The sequence below is a fragment of the Echinops telfairi genome, unplaced genomic scaffold (assembly GCF_000313985.2).
Source record: "Echinops telfairi isolate 266 unplaced genomic scaffold, ASM31398v2 ScPeMD7_7422;HRSCAF=8460, whole genome shotgun sequence".
In the NCBI taxonomy this organism is placed as follows: Eukaryota; Metazoa; Chordata; class Mammalia; order Afrosoricida; family Tenrecidae; genus Echinops; species Echinops telfairi.
The window spans coordinates 2,833,138-2,852,966 of record NW_022111322.1 but is presented as its reverse complement, the minus strand read 5'-3'; the positions used below and the strand labels follow the sequence as shown (position 1 = coordinate 2,852,966).

Here is a 19,829-nt window from a genome sequence, read left to right as displayed (position 1 = left end):
GCTTTCTGACAGAGCTCCTTAGAAGCTCCTCAGAGGTGGTCCTTGGACCCGGCATAGCATCACCACCAGGGAGCTTGTTAGAAAGGCAGAATCTCAGGTCTCTATCCCAAACTCACTGGATCTGAATCCACAGCTTAACAAATTACCCAGGTGGTTCCTATTCATACTAGGATTTAGATTTTAGCAGACTCAATAGTTGACCAGCCCACCATCTCTGAGTCCGCGAACACAGAGACTCTCTTTTGTGCTCGCCTGGCACCCTCTCCGCGAGGTAGCAACCGAACCCCCTGGGACATCGGAGGCGCTCTGCCGAGGGCAATTTGATGATTGGCTGCCGTGGCCACGTGACTGGCGCTGGGCCTCCTGCGCGAGCGGATTGGCTTTCGCGGACGCTGACGGACAGGACTGGGGCGGGCCGGAGCCCGGCCGGAGGGGCGCGCGCGGGGGCCGGAGGGGCGAAGGCGCGAGAGCGCTAGTGCGCGTGCGCGAGCGACAGGGCTTTCTCCGGAGCTGTCGGAGGGAGCCAGAGCGCTTCTCCCGAGGTAAGCGGCGCGCGGGGCTGCCCGCCTGGACCCCCCACGCCCGGGTCCGGCTCGGCGGGCTGGGGTGTAGTCTAGGGTCTGCTCGCCCCCAGAGTTCCGCTTCTGGGGTGGACGCAGATCCAGGTTCTAGCACCGCCGGGTGCCTTGGTTTCCCTTTTCTTGCCCCCTTATACACCTCCCTGTCGGCCCCTCCGGGGGTCCGGGTCCCCTCGAGGGGAGGTGCCCACCTGACAGCCTGGCCTCCGCCTTTGTTTCCCTCCGGGAGGGATGCTGGCATCTGCCCTCTCCCCAGGTAAAGGGTGCTAGTGATGAGGCGGGGGCGTTGCGGCTCCGGACCCGGGCGCCACAGCTTCATTGCCGCGGGATCTGTCTTTCGGGAAAAGGAAGGAGAAAATTTAGCGTCACTTTGGCCAAGCTCTCGGGACTCGAACCTCTGGAGCCTCGGGACCCAAGCCAGTCCGCTGGCCGTGCCGCGGCGCCCCCCGCCTGGGCGCGGGCGGGTGGGGGCGGCAGGACCGGCGGGGCGAGCCGGCTGCAGCCCGGGGAGGCTCTGGGCGCGCCGGACGGGCTGGCGAGCTCGCGAGCTCCCTCCTGGCCCCAGAGTGCGCCGAAATCCGAGGCTCCGAGTCTGCCGAAGGAATCCAGAGATTTATTCAAGGGTTTAAAATTTTTAAGCTGCTATGCGCTGACGGCTGGTCTAAGGGAGAGGCTACTCCCAAAGAATTACACATGCATCTTAACTGATGACAGTTAAGGGAAATGCCTGCAGTGAACTGCAGACTAGGGCATCATCATCCTGATTCAAGAAGACGTTTGTTTGTTTGCAGGGGAGGGTGCCTTCTTTAAACTGAGATGTTTCTGGGGCTGCCCAAGCGAGTAATAACTTATTTTTGGGTATGTTATTGGGCTGTAGGTAGAGAGAAGACAGGGTCTAAATTAGACCTCCTCAGCCCTCATCAATTCTCTGGAAAGTGTGGGTTTACAGGAGCGCATTTGGAGGCCTAAAGGGGAGTGGGGGGAATATCCCTTAAACCATTCTTTAAAAAGGTGGTAGAACTTGAGAGCAGATTAAACCGGTGCAAAGTATCTGCTACCTCTCTTTCCTCTATTTCCCCAGACCTACAATAGCAATGGCATGCTATGCATCCTTGTAGCAAAACCATAAAAAGTCCCTTCAGTTTTCCACTAGTTAAGTAATTTGGCAATTTGTTGCATGTATCTGGTAACGTGCTAGGTAAGAAACTGTTCTACTAACTGCCATTAGAAAACTGTTATTGTATTCTGGAGTTTTGATGTAATCTACTCTGAATTTACTCTGGCATGAAATGGACAAAGATCTTTCTTTACCTGCTTCCTTAGAGATAGGTAAGGGATACCTTTTGAAACCCCTTTTGTTACTCTGACCTTTTCCCTACAAAATTGCCCATATGTTTCTTTCAGAAAACAATGCAATTGTCTAATACCTAACCCACACTTTTCTGGTAAAACATGTACAGTTGATAGGAAATCAATTAACTTGACAATTTAAAACAAATTTTAGAGGAAGCACTTATATTTGTTAGGGAGATAAAAATCCAATGTTTGTTTAGCTGCTGCGAATCAAACTTTTGCTGTGGGGTTTTCTGGAGGGAATCAAGTAAAGAGACAGAGAAGGTGCCTGGGAAGCTCTGGTAATATGGCACAGATCCCCAGTACGGTGAAATATAAATTGTGAATTTATAGTTTAGTACACAAAGCAAATTAGTGGGCATTACTTACATTTTTGCTGAATTTTTGAGAAATTGGTATTGGTGGTGGGGGAAGGGATTCTGAAGGTTGAAAGAAGTGTGATCGTTTGAAAAGTTATAGGTTGTTGGGTTTAAAGAAAAACATCATTTCTGTTACATAAACTGCACAAAAGGCACGCTGCCCTTATGCTTAAAATTAGCCTGTGCCACCCCTGGTTTTGAGACAGTTGAAAAATTCTGATTGGGTTGAGCATGGGAGGTGGGGGCGGGGATAGGGAGATTGGCAGGCTTAGTTCATCTGGAGGGACCCAACATCTATCAGTGACCTATAGCACAGGGTTTTATTCGCTGATTCAATTACTTGCAAAGCAACAACAGAATCACTTCTTTTCTATCATTTCTGCCCCTTGGGTCAGGGACAGAGAGGATGGAGAGCGAATGAAAGAGATTAGAGCCCAACCTGCGTGCCTAAGCTGTGATGTCCTTTGAGAGAGATGTGTCACATTGTGTAAACATAAGCGCCTTCACTTTGAGAGGAGTCTGAGCACCTCCTTTAGGGCGCTTGCTTTAAGATAGATCTGTTAGCTTTGCCACAGGTGGGGCGGGGGTGCGTTTATCTGATACTGAAGCCGCAGGGAAAGGAGAGCCAGGAAATGTTTAATTCAATGAAGCTCTGCTGCTTGCATTTGGAACATTGAAGAGGCATTTCCAGGCAGAGCTGCCTCCTTATTGGCTAGTCTGGCTTTGCTTTCTATGGCTTCCAACGACCTGCCATTCGCACAATGGAGGCTCCTGTGGAGGTTGCAAGTCTCAGGTTGTAACTATCCGTCTCCAGAAAAGAAAGGCTCACAAAAGACAGAAATCTACGCTGTTTTCCTTTCAGGTCTTTAATTCCCTTTACCCATAGGCTTCCAGAAAGCAAGCTGTGCCCTCCCTACCAGCAGATGGCACTGCTGCCTCTGTGAATTCCTGATGGGGGCTGGGGAATGGAGTGCGAATGGTTGAAGGATGGAGCTGGTAAATCATGCCCCTGTAGCCTTTCACTCACTAACTGCCCTCCAGTCAGCTACCCCCTGTAGGTTTCCCTAGATGGGAAGAGAGAGAGAGAGAGAGAGAGAGAGAGAGAGAGCGCTGGAGTAGAAAGTCCAGTCATGGTCCTGCAGAGCTGCCCATGGTTTCGAACTACGCCCAACATAAGCACTCTAGTGTACAAGATCTTGAAAAGCTGTGTGAGAGCTCAACCTATTTTAAAAATAGTACAGTTGTAAAAGCCAGAATTGTTTATAGAAGGTTGTAATAATGAGTGTTGAGGGAACTGAGGGGTGATTGAGCTTAATTTGCTGGGGAGGGGTATGCATATAAGGGGAGAAGGTTGAATGTAAAATAACCTTCATTGTATTTAGGTATTGACAGTGTTGCATCAATGTTGGTTGATTGAACATGAGGCAGGGGTCATGATACAGTCAAAATTCCCAATAATGTCATCATTTCTAAATCTTTGCCTGTAAAGTCAGTCTATATATGTGGCCAGAATTCTGGAAATATACATGATCAAATATAAATAAGCTTAATCAATATCCAATAATTATCTGCTCTGAAGACAGTGGTGGACTATCATGCTGGTTAATTAAAACTTCAGGGTTGCCCTCAGAAAGCAAGTCAAAGTTATTCTCACATAACTTTTTTCTATAACTTGAAAGTGTCTGAGTTATACTCGATTACCGTGGTCCTTCCAGCCATAACCCCTATGTGCTATGTAATATTCTGCATGTCCTTTGCCGGTGGCTGTGGTCCTGCGTTGGAGGGCATTATCTACTAACAAACTGGAGTGGGATGAGATTGAGTTCTGACCTTAATGGAGGATGTGAATTGACCACACTCTTGGTTTAATGATTATCTTACTTACTATAACTTAAAGTGGCTTTAAGGAATTATATCCTATAGCTGAAAGGAGAAAGAACTTTCTAGAGTAACTTGAGAAAAAACCTGGCTGCTGAAGATTAGTAAGAGGCCAATGCCCACTTGGAAACATCTTGCTAGAGGTCCAGGTCATCTGTGCATTAATAAGATACAGTTCATGGGTGGCCAGTAGATTATTACTTTTGGGTGATATTTGATTGCACCATGTAACCCTTACCAAATGACCTTTCCCTGCAGGGGCCTGGTTAGAAGGTGGGGAGAAGAGACTGTTAAGGTTCACCTGTGAGTAGTGAACAGGATTCCCTGTAATGCCGTTCTGCTGCGTATAAAATGAGTCTGCTGAAAGAAGCACACCAGCCTGTGGGATCTCAAGGTGTTAACGGCATCAGGTATCAGGCACCAGAAGAGGCCAAACAAACCATCATATCCATGTGAACTCCGGGGGCGGGGTGGGGGGGGGGCTGGGCTGGGGGAGTTTGGGGGTGTGTGTGGAATGGAGACCCAAAGCCCGTCTCTAGACAATTGGACATCCCCTCACAGAAAGGTCACAAGGAAGGGATGAGCTAGCCAAGGTGCAATATAACACTGATGAAACATAAAACATCCCTCGAGTTCTTTAATGCTTCCTGCCCCACACTATCAGGACCCCAATTCTGCCTTACAAATCCGGGTAGACCAGAGCATGTACACTGGTACAGATAAGAGCTCAAAACACAGGGAATCCAGGACAGATAACCCCCTCAGGAACAATAATGGGAGTAGTAATACCATGAGGCTAGGGGGAAGGTGGGGGAAGAAAGGGGGAACTGATTGCAATGATCGACATATACCCTCTCCCCTCCCCACCCCCAGAATGAGGAACAACAGAAACATGGATGTGGGGAGACAGTGGATGGTGTAAGATATGAAAATAATAATAATTTATAATTTATTAAGGGTTCCTGAGGGTGGGAAGATGAGGAAGGAAGGGGAAAAAAAGAGGAGCTGATACCAAGGGCTCAAGTAGAAAGAAAATGTTTTCAAAAGGATGATGGCAGAATGTATGGATTGATATAAGAGCTGTAGGAGCCCTCAATAAAATGGTCTATTAAAATTTTAAATGAGTCGGCTTAGAAGCAAGAGGGTGTGAGCTCACGACCGGCAAGAACCAGGAGTGGGGTGCGCCCTGTGGCCCCACTATCTGGCTTACCCCTGCCTGACCTTTGGACTGAACTGCATCCATCGCCAGTGGGACATGTCCTCGAACTTCCATGGCTTCTGTGGGACATTGCCGAGATTCCCACAAGCTGGAGACGTGAGGGACCATACTCCAGTGAGGTATGGGGGAAGATGGAGCAGACTACCACTTTTCAAGCTGGTCCAGCTCTGATTATTTTTTGAGGGATTTTACAATATCCAACTCCTTAGGACTAGTTTAGTATTAAATCTTATCAAAGAAAGTATTACTACAGTTTCGAACAAGTATGGACATTTCTGAGCCACTTTTATACCCTGGAAATTGTATTCACAATCTGAAACCTGAAGGTTAGTTTTATGGACCTTACTAGCCAGGGTCTCCTCATTCATTTTCACTTTTGAAATAACTCGACGGCTCTTCAGTAAGATGAATTTTGTAGTTGTATTGGATATATGTTTGAGGGAGCTGGGTCTTTCTCAGTGAGGGACAGTTACACATATAATGAAGACTGAGCTTAGACTCTGTCCAGGTATACAATGCTGCTTCTATGTGTCAATATCTCAGTCACCTGTTTTGCATGCAGTTCACATTTCATGCTCAGCATAGTTGAGGTTTATTTCTGTCACTCTGTAAATGTATTTATGAGCTCATTTTTACTACCAACGACAAATCTTAAAATTCTGGAGCCAGCACAATGCCATTACTCGTTGTTGTTAGTGTTGAGTCCATTTCAGTTTCGTCTCAGAGCCATCAGCAGGAACAAACATTACCCTGCTTTGTGCCATCATCACTATCATTGTTAGAGGTGAGCCCATTATTGCAGCCACGGGCCCGTCGATCTCACTGGAGAGCTTCCTGTTATGCTGATCCTCTGCTTCACGAAGCACAATGTCCTTCTCCACGGACTGGTCTCGTCTGAAAACATGGTTAGAGGATGTGAGGTGAAGTCTCATCAGGCTCACTTCTAGGAAGCCTTCTAGCTGAAGTTCTTACCACACAAATGTGTTCGTTATTTTGGCAGCCCACAATATATTTAATATCATTTGGCAATGCCATAATTTAAATACTTTAATTCTACTTTTGTCTTCCTGATACATTGTTCGTCTTTTGCACGCAAATGAGGCAATAGAAAGTATTATAGCTTGGGTCAGGTGCACCTAGTCCTCAAAATGACATTCCTTGTATTTTTTTAAAACTTCACATGGGTCTTCTACAGTATATTTGTAAAAATAAAATCTGAGTTCTTGACTTCTGCTTCCATCGATGTTGCTTGTGGATTTAAGTAAATGAAATCCCAACAACTTTGATGTTTTATCCATTTAGCATGATGTTGCTTATCACTCCAGCACTGGTCCTTTTTCTTTTCTTTCTGTTGGGTTGCAAACTGTACAAAGCTGTAGTTTTAGATCTTTATCAGGAAGTCCTGCAAGCCCTCTTTACTTCCAACAAGCAAGGTTGTGTCACTTTCATAGGACAGGTTTCAAATGAGCCTACTTCAAATCCTGATGCCTACCTCGAATTCTTCAATTAGTCCAGCTTCTCATATTATTTGCATGGCATACAGATTGAATAAGTGTGGTCAAAGGATACAACCGTTACATACACCTTCTTGATTTCAAACCCAACAGTACGGTTTGAATGACTGCCTTTTGGTAGAAATTCTGCACGCGCACAATTAAGTGTTACTGAATTTTCATTTTTTTCAGTGTTATATATAACTTCTTATAATCTACGGAGTCAAATGCCTTAGAATATTCAAAAAAAGACAGGTAAACCTTGTTCTTTGCTTTCATTGGATATGAGCAATGGCACCCTCCTAACTTTGTCCTTCTTTGTAGTCTGGCTTAGTCTAGAAGCTCTGCTACTTGTCTACCATGGCTGACCCTGTTGACATTCAACACCACTGTCATAGCTTCTGTCATTACTAGCACCACGGGACAATCAACTGACAGATGAGTGGGAGCATTAGCCATTTACTCATCAACTCAGTGCCGTCAAGTTTATTCTGACCCATAGCAACCCTATAGGACAGTAGAACTGCCCCCTGTGGGTTTCTGAGATTTAAATCTTTGCAGGAGTAGAAAGCTTCATCTTTCTTCAGTAGAGCAGCTGATGATTTTGAACTGCTTCCCAATATGTAACCCACTACAGCATCAAAACCCCAAACACCACCTCATCCTCATGAGAATGGCTATGGGTTGTTTTTTTTTAAGGAAAAGAAAATGTGTTGGTGAGGATGTGGAGAAATTGGAACCCTCATTCACAGCTGGTGGGAATGAAACAGCTACTGTCACTGTAGAAAACAGTTTGGCAATTCCTCCAAAGGTTAAGCATAGAATTACCAGATGACCCAGCAATCCCAAGACACCCAAGGGACTTGAAGTCAGGGATGTAACAGGGGCCTGCACAGCAATGCTTATTGCAGCATTATATTCACAGTAGCCCATATGTGGAAACAATAAAAATGTCCACCAAAAATGAATGGAAAAGCTAAATGTGGTACATATGGATAATGGACTATTTTGCCTTCAAGCAAAATGACATGTGTGCCACAGCATGATGGGCCTTGAAAACATTGGGGGGGCTTCACAAGGTTTGTGGGAAATGGAATTTAAAGATAAGGAAATTCTTCCATGAACCTTTGAGTTTGAGACTTTAAATTTGTATGGGAGCAGACAGTCTCCTCTTTCTCTTGTGGAGTGATGGGGGGGTTTGAACCGCTGACCTTGCGGTTAATATAAAATGCATAGCCCACTGTATTAATCTGGGTACTTTAGAGAAACAAATCCACAGAAACTCATGTATAAGAGAGAGTTTTATATAAAGGTTAAGTGCACATCAAGAAAACATCCAAACCCAGTGCTGCCCAAAGCCACAAATCCAACATTAACCCATATGTCCAACACCAATCTACAAAGTCCTCCTCAATCTCACAAAACACTATGATGCCGACTGCAAGAGGACAGTGAACCTGCAAGCATCTCAGTGCTGGCAGGAGTCTCCATGCAGCTGCTCCAGCACCCAGGGCTGCATCGGAGTAGGTCCATGTGGTTTCTCCTCGGGGATGTCTTGCAAGAAGTGAGCCTTGCCAGCTGAAGCAGGAAACTGGCTAAGGCAGCTGCATCCTGGTTCAACCATCACAAAGCAAGAGACCCGAGAACTCGAAAGGCGAGGCTCACTGAGCCATTTATTTCTCTGCCCTTCAATTAACCCCACGTGTTTATTGGCCAGGTTGGCACAATAAACTTTAACTAACTCACCCACTATATCACCAAGAATCCAATTGTTGGTGGTGTTCCGTACCAGTGAGTTGGTTCTGACCCATAGCAACCCTGTGTACAACAGAACAAAACACTGCCTGGTCCTGCACCATCCTCACACTTGTCCCTATGCTTAAGTCCACTGATGGATTAGTTCAAGCTCTTCATTTTTGGATGGAAGTGTTAATTCAGAAACCTACGGACCTGACCGAACTGACAGAGCTAGGTAGTGGAAGAAACTAATTAGGGAACTAAGACCCAGGCTTGGGATTCATCTTGGGCTTTCGTTTCCCAATGCCGCCTCCCTTCATCTGCCATGCACAGAGAATATGCTGTGTCTTCAGGGCTGGAGCCAAGACAGTTCTCAGAGTAATTCTTTAATGTGGGATTTTTAAAGCCATGGCATGAATATAGTGTTGAGTTTGGGCAGAAACTCAAGGGCAGGTTTCTCTTTGTAGCTCATTCTCTTCTTCCCTAACTAATCAGGAGTCAGGCCTTTTTTTATTGTGTATCTTTGTTTTTCTAAAAAAATAATTTGCATACTGTTTCCTGTAAGAAATAATTTTCACCATCCTAGAAGTGTTCTTCCCAAATCACATTCTTAAATTGAGGTCCATGAACTCCCTAGGGACTCTGTGGATAAAAGAATATTTCAATAGAATTGACTGCTTTTAAAAATAATTTCCCTGCAGCAATACATATATAACAAAAACTTGCTACTTTAACCATTTTTCAGTGTACTATTCTGAGACATGAATCATAGTCACCAGACTGTACAACCATCACCACTATCCATCTCCAGAAGTTCTTTATCAGCTCAAGGAGAAGCTCAGAACCCGTCATACATCATTTAGCGATAACTCCATCTCCTCCCTGGCTAGTCCCTGGGAACCAAGAACAAGCTTTTGTCTCTATGCACTTGCCTATTCCAGACACTTCATATAGGTGAGATCATGTGATATTTGCCCTTTTGTGTCTGATTGACTTCATTCAGCATAATGTTTTCAAGGTTCATTCATGAAGTAGCAGGTACCTGAATTCCGTTTTTCCTAATAACTGAGTAGCAGTCCGTTTTGTGTATATGTTTAGCCATCCTCTCAGGATTTTTTTTTTACCTTGTGTTGATTGTGAATAGTGCTGCAATGAAAATTGGGGCATACATATCTGCTTAAGACCCTGCTTTCAAGTCTTTGGGGTAACACCTAGGAGTGGCATTGCTCGGTTATCTGGTAGCTCGATGTTGAACTTCTTTGCAAACTGCCAACCTGGTTTTCACAATAACTGCACCATTTACAGCCCCACCAGCAATGCACCAGGCTCCACTTTCTCCACATGGCTTCCTTTTTGCTCCTTTGCATTTTATCTTATGCATGTAACACATTATTCTGAGAAGGGAGTCCTTGGCTTCAGCAGACAACCAAAGGAGCCTCTGGCAGAAACAGAACCAGCAATACTCAAGTCTGTCGTAGAGTTGGCAAATCCCCAGGATGGGAGAAAGATTGACTGAGAAGCTAATGGCATTATGGTGGGAGAGGGTTGCACGGTGTCATATGGAAGCTCTTAGTAGGATTTTAACCTTTATTAAAGATATTTCAAGTCGTTTATCAAATAAAGATGTCAATATGAAGGAGATTCACAAAGTTTATGGAAAACATCCATGATCTTTTAATACCATTCGCCATGGTTTTCTTGAAGCCCTCTCACAGCTACCCATCTGTGGTTAATAACGAGTATGTGAATGTTGATTTCCATTGGGCATCGCTTGTGCGGTGTGTTGGTCCTAATCTCACCAGGACACTTTCAAATGCCCTCTGCTTTACTGGCAGCGGCATGCTTGCCAAGAGGCTCCCTTTCCACCACTCGGATTTGGTTTCAGATGTCATGGCCTTTCCAGTTCATGACCGGGAGCTTTTGTCTCCTGTCTTTTACTTCTGAGATCCCGTCCCTCCTGTTCTACTATAGTTTCCTAGAACCCACCCAGATCTCAGAGAGGCGAGATCATTGAGGTGCCAGGAATCCATTTTTTAATAAGATCTGTAAGTTTCTCTGCCTCCAGGTATAATACAGCAACCACTCTTCCCTTCGAGGGAAATTATTTATTTCTCTTTTCTCATTCCAGTCCCAAGTTCTTACTGCTTCTAATTTTCCCGGAATAAGAGTGACTCAGAGTGTGTACTCACTGGAAACACAATTATTGTTTTTTACGAGAACGTGTGCAGGAATGAATATCCGTTCCAGTCACATTTAGGAAACAAGGGGGTATGGCTTCGGTAGGGATCACTGCGTTTTTGTTTTGTTTCTTTTATAATCATTTTATTGGGAGTTCATACAACTCTTATCACAATCCATACATAAAGCACATCATTCTGAAAACATTTGCTCTCCACGTAAGCCCCCGGCATCAGCTCCTCATTTTCCCCCTCCCTCCTCGCTCCCCCTCCATCATCAACCCTTGATAATTTATAAATTATTATTATTTTTTCATATCTTACATTGTTGGACATCTCCCTTCACCCACTTTTCTGTTGTCTATCCCCCAGGGAGAAGGTTATATGTAGATCCTTGTAATTGGTTCCCCCTTTCCACCCCACCTCCTGGTATCACCATGCTCATCACTGGTCCTGAAGAGATCATCTGTCCTGGATTCCCTGTGTTTTCAGTTCTTATCTGTATCAGTGTACATCCTCTGGTCTAGCCAGATTTGTAAGGTAGAATTGGGATCATGGTGCTCGATTCGGCAGCATATATACTAAAATTGGAATGATACAGAGAAGATTAGCATGGGATCATGATAGTGGGTTGCGGAGGAAGCATTTAGGAACTAGAGAAAAGTTGTACGTTTCATCGTTGCTACCCTGCACCCTGAAGGACTCGTCTCCTGCCTGAGACCCTTCTGAAAGGGGGTGTCCAGTTGACTGCAGATGGGCTTTAGGTCTCCACTCCGCCTTCCCCCTCATTCACAATGATATGGTTTTTGTTCTTTGTTGCCTGATACCTAATCCCTTCGACACCTTGTGATCGCAGAGGCTGGTGTGCTTCTTCCATGTGGGCTTTGTTGCTTCTGAGCTAGATGGCTGCTTGTTTACCTTCAAGCCTTTAAGACCCCAGATGCTATATTTTATGATAGCCGGGCACCATCAGCTTTCTTCACTACATTTGCTTATGCACCTATTTGTCTTCAGAGATCATATCGGGCAGGTGAGCACACAATGATATGATTTTTTTGTTCTTTGACGCCTGATAACTGAGATCACTGCATTTTGAAGAGCGTTTGCCTGAACAGTCCCTGGCTATGTGCCTTGACTGCTTGCCCATGCTCAGTATGGTGGCCTGTGGTGGTCAATTCCACTTTCTGTTGCCTTTTAGATCTGGGCCTGAATAATAATTTTTCTAGCTTTTATGGAAGAGTAAAAATATCTTTTGTTTTAGAAGGTTAGGATGCATTGGTTTTATATAAGACAGAAAAGGTGTCAAATTTCTACATTCTAATTCTACCACACTATTGAGTCATTTTTAAAATTGTGTCATTCCCAGAATTGTCAACCATATGATTTCTGGATTCAAAATGGCCAACAGCAGTCGATTTCAGCTTATTATTACCTAGAATATTTATCTTTATGCCCTCCAGTTCATTTTTAAAGACTTCCAACTTTCTCAGATTCATACTTTGTATATTCCAAGTTCCAATTATTAGTAGATTTTTGCAGCTGTTTCTTCTCATATTGAGTCATGCCTCATCAGCAAATGAAGGTTCTGACGACTTTACTCCAGCAGGCGTTACTCCATCCAAGTCAGTATAGCTGACTCTACTTGGAGAAGGCTCTTCCTCGGTCCTATTTTGAGTGGCTTCCCACCTGAGGGGCTTACCTTTTGGCACCATCTCTGACAATGTTCTGCTTCTGTTCGTTACGTTTTCAGTAACTAACAATGGTTCCATAGCCCTTAGATTGGAAGCGCTGCTGAAACCTTTTCACTTTAAGTGACTCTGCTAGTATTTGAAACACCCGTGACCTAGCCTCCAGCATCATGCAATGCACAAGCTACCACACTATGACAACCTGGCAGACAAGTGACCTGTCATGAAAATAACATTTTTCTGAGATCATCCAACAAAAGTTATAGCAGCACATTGACAAGGAGCTGCCAGAGGTTTAGGCCCGATTCAGAAGATGACATGGAACAAGGGATATTATTGCTGATGTCAGGTAGATCTTGGCTGAACGAAGAGAATACCAGAAAGAAGTTACTGGTGTTTCATGAAACTACACACAGGCATTGGATTGTGTGTGTCATAATAAACTATAGACAGCCTTGAAAAGAATGGAAATTCCAGAACACTTCATTGTGCTCATGTAGAACCTGTACATGGATCAAGAGGAAAGTATGGGAACAAAACAAGGGCATGCTGCATGGTTTTAAATCAGGAAAGTTGTGTGTCAGGGTTGTATCCTCTCACCATACGTATTCGGTCTATATGCTGGGCAAATCATCAGAGAAGCTGGCTTATCTGAAGGTGAATGCAGCATCAAGATTGGAGGAAGGCTTATTAATAGTCTGTGATACGCAGATGACACAACCTTGCTTGCTGAGAGTGAGAAGGACCTGAGATTCTTGCCAATTCAGATCAGCAACTACAGCCTTCAGTATGGATTACAACTCAATATAAAGAAAATCAGAATCCTCACATTGGACCAATAGATAACATCACGATATATGGAGAAAAGATTAAAGTTCTCAAGGATTTTGTCTTGCTTGGATCCAAAATCAGTGCCCATGGAATCAGTAGTCAAGAGATCAACACATTGAATGGAAAAACTGCTGCACAAGACCTCTTCAAAGTGTTGAAAGCAGGGATATTACTTGGAGACCTGAGGGACGCCTAACCCAAGCCATGGCATTTTTCAACTGCTTTATATGCATGTGAAAGTTGGATATTGAATATGGAAGATCAAAGAAAAATCAAAGCATCTGAGCTATGGTGTTGATGAAGAATATGGTAAATACCATGCCTGGACTGCCTAAAGCACAAACAGATCTGTCTTGGGAGAAGTCCAGCCAGACGGACCCTTAGAGGCAAAAACGGCGAGACTTCATCTCATGTTCTTTGGACGTACATTATTATCAGGAGAGACCTGGAGAAGGACATCATGCTTGATCAAGGAGAGGGGCAGCAAAAACGGAGGCAGCCCTTGTTGAGATAAATTGACACAGTAGCTGCAACACTGTGCTCAAACATAAGAACGATTGTGACGAAGGTGCGGGACCGGCCGTGTCTCCTTCAGTTGCACACGGGGTCGCTTTGAGTTGGAACCGTCTGGATGACACCTAACAACAACAGCCACAACGGGCCATTGTTTGAGTTTTATTTTGGGAGGGGGCCTCATAGCTTCTCTTCATCTGTTTCCTAGCCATGAAAATAAAGGGGAAAGGTGGTATCTGTTTAAATTTTCTGTTGTCCAAACTTGGTGACTCTCAAATATATGTGATACTTATACTCAACAGTTCTGAAAACTACTGTCTAGTTGGGGATTCATTTATGATCTCTTAATGTCAGGATTTCTGCAAATCACTTGGTAGTTTACACAACGATTCCTTAACCTTGCTCTCTGTCCACTCACTCTCTGTCTCTTCCTTTGAGGACAGCAATATTGGCATCTGCTAGGAACCCACTAGAAAAGTGCCATTGAAGCCTGCCCTGAACCTGCCCTCCACCATGCCCTCCCAGTTAGAATCTACATTCTGCCAAGATGCTCAGGTCATGGGCAAGCACGTGAAAGTCTGAGAAGGGCTCCTTTGCCTCATTTTGAGTCTCATCATGACCTTTGGAGACAGGAGAGTCTTTTACAGTTGAGGAAACCAAAACACAGAATCATTAAGTAAGTCAAGGTGATTGGGACTGTGTCTTAGCCAAAAGCACTTACTCCAAACCTAAAACTGTCATCTGAGTTGGGCTCACCTTGTACTACACCTTGTACTACAGCGACACCCCACAGCCCAGCAGACTACCTGGTTGGTTCCAGCCAGCAGTGGAAAGTATTGCACACCACTTACGGGGGAAAAGAGACAAACACAAAATATAACCTCCCATGCCAGCTCCTCCATCTGTTTTCTGCTCCTCTCTGGCTTAGAAGGCAAGAACTCCACAGGGTAACCTTGGAAAGTATGTTTTAAAGATGTCAGCACTGTTGTCAGCCTGGGCCCCTGGATCACTGTATCAGGGAAGCCTACCCCACTGACTGACCTTTCACCTGTCCAGTATGCCTGCAGGAGTCAAAAGTAAACTTTGAGTGAGGTGAAGCCACTGTTTGTGTTTTGGGTTATTTGGTAAGCACTCAGCCAACTCTAACAAATATACTCAAGCAGTAACTCAGTGCCGCTGAAGTTGTATGTCTTTTGGCCTAATACAGTCTTTCCATTTTTTGTCTTTGGCAGCTGGTGATCGATCAGCTGATCGATCGATTGAGGTTCAGGATGCAGAAGTGAGTGAGCGGTGAAAAGCAGCAGAGCCGATGGGTTGTGAAGATGTAAGTGTGTCTGAAGGCCACACTCTCTACTCCAGGGTAAGGCAAAGGCAGGCTCTGCTACCGTTTCTCTGACTTGGTCACAGGAGCTGCCTTCCCGGTCTCTTGGAGTTAGTGCTTTGGGCTGCCGTGCCCTGCCTGTGGCAGGCTCCCACACCTTTAGTGATTCAAAGCTCAGGCACCGTGCAAATCAATCCTTAACAAAAGAAAAACACAACCAAGCCATGGGATGGCATCCATTCTGTGGCTAGAACTAGCTTAGTAGTTATTAGGGGTCCATTTATTTGAGATGTGATTTTTCTAGAAACAGGGAGAAGTTGTTGGGCCTTCCTATGATGTATTATGCAGTACGGACTGGGGTCTCCCTGCCTTTTGTTTGGCACCATTATCAGATGGATAGCCCTGCCAGTTCCCTTGCCCAACATCCATTCCTCCTCTAAGGATGCTTTCATTAATTACCACTTTCCCCAGAGTGGCAGCAGCTGGCCACGGAGCTGAAGATCCCAGGGTGGGTTGACACCAGTATTAGCAAAGCATGTGGGTCTGCCAGTGCCACCTTATCCACAGCCACTGGTGGTCACACATACGCTTGCTCCGCACCTGCTTACAGTGCCCGGTGGTTGAGCACTTGGTTGCTGACTGAAAGGTTGGTGCTGGAAGCCGCCCGGAAGCTCCGTGGGAGAAAAACGTGCAGATGTGACTGCAGGCATCCAGCACTAGTGAGCCGAGCCAGGTACTGGCGCTGGGAGCAACAGAACCAAGGCTGGCTTTGAGCATTCCTTGGTGCTAAAGACTCTTGAGGCCCGAAGGAGAAGTTCCCTGTCAGCTGCGCCCCTCCCAGAGTCCAGAGGGAAGTCTGGGAAGGAGAGGACAATACCTCTTGTGTTGAGCTCGACGGCGTCTACAGGTGGACCCAGACTCCTTGAAAAGAAAATGACAATTGATAAAAATTGAAGCCAAGCCAAGGATGATTAGGAAAGAGGAACTTGGTGGGGGGCGGGCGGGGAAGTTGTGCTTCATTAAAAACCTGGTGGAAGTGTTACTTTAAGCTTGAGTCCATGGAGCCCTTGCTAGATACTGCCCCATCCCCGGGCTCAGGCAGGGCCACTAGAATGGCTGATGTCCTGAGGTCCCTCCTGTGGCTTGGCAATGAGTATCATTTACTGAACAAAATAGACAATTAGGGGCTGGAGCTCTCTAGAGATTCTTGTCAGCATACATCATGACTGCTCAGGAGTGACACACATGCAGGGAGATAAGCAAAGCAGAGAAAAGGCAGCTGTTGAGCTGACTGATCAGCCACTGACAAGGCTGGATGAGTCGCCAGGCCCAGCAGGCCAGAGCTCCGGGGCTGGGGCTGAGGCTGGGGGTCACTAAGGGAGGGATCTGGAGTTGGGCACTGATAGCTCTAGTTGTACTTGCTTTCTAGCTCTTGTCTGTCACAGTTTTAAAAGTATTTAAGTAAAAAGCCCAATATGTTAGAAATAACACTTGACTGGCATGTGTAAGTACTGCACCATGATAAACTTGTGAAGGAAGCCATTCTTTAACTATCAATTAGCGGCCAAAGAATGCAGTCCTAGAGATATAGGCAGACCCCAGTTTATGAAAGAGAGCTATTCTTGAATGTTTCTTTAAGTTGAATTTGTGGGCAAGTTGGAATAGGTGCACATTGTTCTACAATGCTGCTAGCAGCAATGGTTTAAAAGTTCCCCATGCAGCAAGCGAAGGTGATGGTCAGGACGAATTGTTGAGAGTAGGGGTTGGTTCATTTGTTTTAAAGTATGGACAAATTGACATAAGAACTGAGGTCACGTACATTGGAGTTGTCCATCAGTGGACATTGGTAACCTGGGGACTTACTATACCAGGAGACCAGAGTTTTTCAATCTTAGTGTCATTTTTTGGATGTGCACAATTCTTGTACAATCCAAGCGTCTCTAGATATGCCAGGTGTGCCCTGTGGGAAGGATGTCTTGAAATAGCCCCAGCTGAGAATATAGGAACAAGAGGAATTTAATCTTACTCTGAGCTTCTCTGCGACTGTGTTCCTATGGTTGAACCTCATTGCACCTCAGCTTCCTTACCTGTAAACCTGTAAAGTAGACACAGACTAAGGAGGTACCATGCATGGTATTGTGTGGCAACTTTGGGACTCTGTAGATGCTGAGATACAATACTGATCTTCCCATATTTCCAGGACTCAAATATCATTCTTGGTCTTTCTTTGGGTAGGAACTGAGGGGCAATGGGAAGTAGTCGGGCAAAGGCTTAGTAGTGTGGGCAATGATGAACAATACTGGCATCTGAGTATTCTTGAAGGAGTCATGTCCGAGTTCGTGTGTGATAGTGTGTTCTGGATGCAGACTTCCTTTTAGGAAGAGATAGGAAGGTGGACGGTGGAGGACGTGGACAGGAGGCTGTTCAGAAGAGCAGTAAAGAAACTGCATTGAATGCGGAGATCTCTTAATGTTAAAGTGACCTATATAACGACCTAAAGAAGCAACAAGCAAAATATCAAAAAGCTTTGATGTGACTGCTAATCCAGACATGTTTTGCAGTAATATAACAAAGACTGGAGTATATTTGGAGACGTTTCTTTATTCTAGAGCAGTGGTTCTCAACCTGTGAGTCGCTACCACTTTCACAGGGGTCGCCCAATCCGTAACAGTAGCAAAATTAAAGTTATGAAGTAGCAATGAAAATAATGTTATGGTTGGGGTCACCACAACATGAGGAACTGTACTAAAGGGTTGTGGCATGAGGAAGGTTGAGAACCACTGTTTTAGAGTCTTTAGATTTGTTTTCTTTCTTCTTTTGTATTTTGGAAAGAGGTTGTCTTCAATATATCCCTGTATAGAGGATAAATATTGTACTATCATACATGGGTGTTTTTATTACTCTCTCAGAATGGTGTGTCAGAAAGGTGAACAAGGCTGCAATCCTGATCAAGGTGCAAGTGAACTACCTTGTTTACTAGAAAAGATCACCTTGATGCTTAGACAAAGCCAGTGTACGGATGGGATGTGAATTACTCTGGCAGGTTTGTGTTCAACTCTTGCTGGGGTTCTGGACTCTCTAGCATGAGGCACATTTCAAACATTGTAAGACAGAGGTGGACAAATCTTGGATCTAACATGTAGAGAAGCCATTTCAGACAGGTAGCCTGGTTTATTTATATACTGTCCTGCATTTATGTAGTATTAGGTATTAAGCAAAGCTTGCAGGAATTGTTGGTAGGGTGCCGTGTTACAAAATAAAGAGGCACCCAGTGTGGAAGAAGGGGGTACTGCACAAAGCTCAGCTTGGGTAGAGGTAGGATGCTGTTTGATGTTACTTATTGGTCCAATTGTGAGGATTCTTTCCCCCTAATGTTGAGATTCTAATCCATACTGAAGGTTGGGGTCTTTGATTTGCATGAGTAAGTACTTCTTGGCAGTCAGCAAACAAACCTGTGTCGTCTGTATATCAATGAGTCTTCTTCCAGCCCTGGAGCCACATTCTACTTTACATAGTCCAGCTTCTCAGATTGTTCCACAGGCCTGCTGAACGGGGGTGGTGCAAGGATACAGCCCTGACGCACAGGGTTCCTGATTTCAAACCATGCAGTACTCCTTTGTTCGCTTCGAATGCCCGCCTCTTAGTGTCTGTATCGATTGTACACAATGAGCACAATGAAGTATTCTGGAATTCCCAGTCTTCGTTGTGTTATCCATAATTTGTTATGATCCACAGAAGTTGAATACTTTTGGATAGTCAAAAAAAAAAAAACACCACAGGAAAATATCTTTCTGGTATTCTGTTTTCACCCAAAGTGCATCTGAAGTGACCAATGATGTCCCTCATTCCACATCCTTTTAAAACCCAGTACAGGCACTCCCTGTAGATACACTGCTGTGACCGTTTTAAAATTATCTCCAGCAGATTGGTACTTGCATGTGAAATTAATGACATTGTTCAATAATTTCTGCATTCTTTCGGGTTCACTTTCTTTGGATTGGGTTTTTTTTTTTAACAGTCGGTTGATAGGTAGCTATCTTCCAGATTTCTTGGCGTAGACGAATGAGCACTTCCAGAGTTGCATCTGTTGGTTGAAACATCTCCGTTGGTCTTTCCTCAATTCCTAGAGCCTTGTTTTTCATCAGTGCCTTTAGTGGACCTCTTCATTCAGTACTATTGGTTGTCTATCATATGCTACCTTCTAACGACTGTAGACCAGTGTGTGTGTGTGTGTGTGTGTGATTGCAGTGACCCTCTAGTTCCTTCCATCTTCTTTTCATTCTTCCTGTGTCATTCAATATTTGTGCCCATAGACCTATTAATATTTGAACTTGAGACTTGAATTTTTTCGTCAGTTCTTTCAGCTTCAGAAATGCTGAGTGGGCGCTTCCCTTTTGGTTTTGTAATTCGAGTTTGGGTTGTTGCACATTTCATTAGAATGCTTTGCTGTTTCTTCCCAAGCAACCCTTTGAAGTCTTCTGTTCAGTTCTTTTACGTCCTCGTTTCTCCTGCTCTCTGTAGTTTCTCTGTGCCCTGGAGGAAGCCTCAGAGACTCTTCTGACATCTGTCTTGGCCTTTCCTCTCCTGATTTTTAATGACCTTTCGTTTCTTCATCTGCCCTTGATGTCATCCCACAACTCCTCTGGTCTCTAGTCTTTGGTCGCTTCTGTTTAATATGTCAA

General features: G+C 44.7%; 1 protein-coding gene and 1 pseudogene across 1 annotated transcript in view; both read left to right on the top strand.

Moving 5' to 3' along the window:
* The first annotated feature begins 497 nt into the window (after window positions 1–497).
* TMEM108 (transmembrane protein 108) overlaps window positions 498–19,829 on the top strand; it is a 376,751-nt gene continuing 357,419 nt past the window's right edge. The window contains exons 1-2 of the mRNA XM_045297803.1: window positions 498–542; window positions 15,059–15,150. The gene's annotated coding sequence lies outside the window, so the exon portion shown is untranslated. The remainder of the gene's footprint in view (window positions 543–15,058; window positions 15,151–19,829) is intronic.
* LOC115872292 lies at window positions 11,352–11,410 on the top strand (annotated as a pseudogene).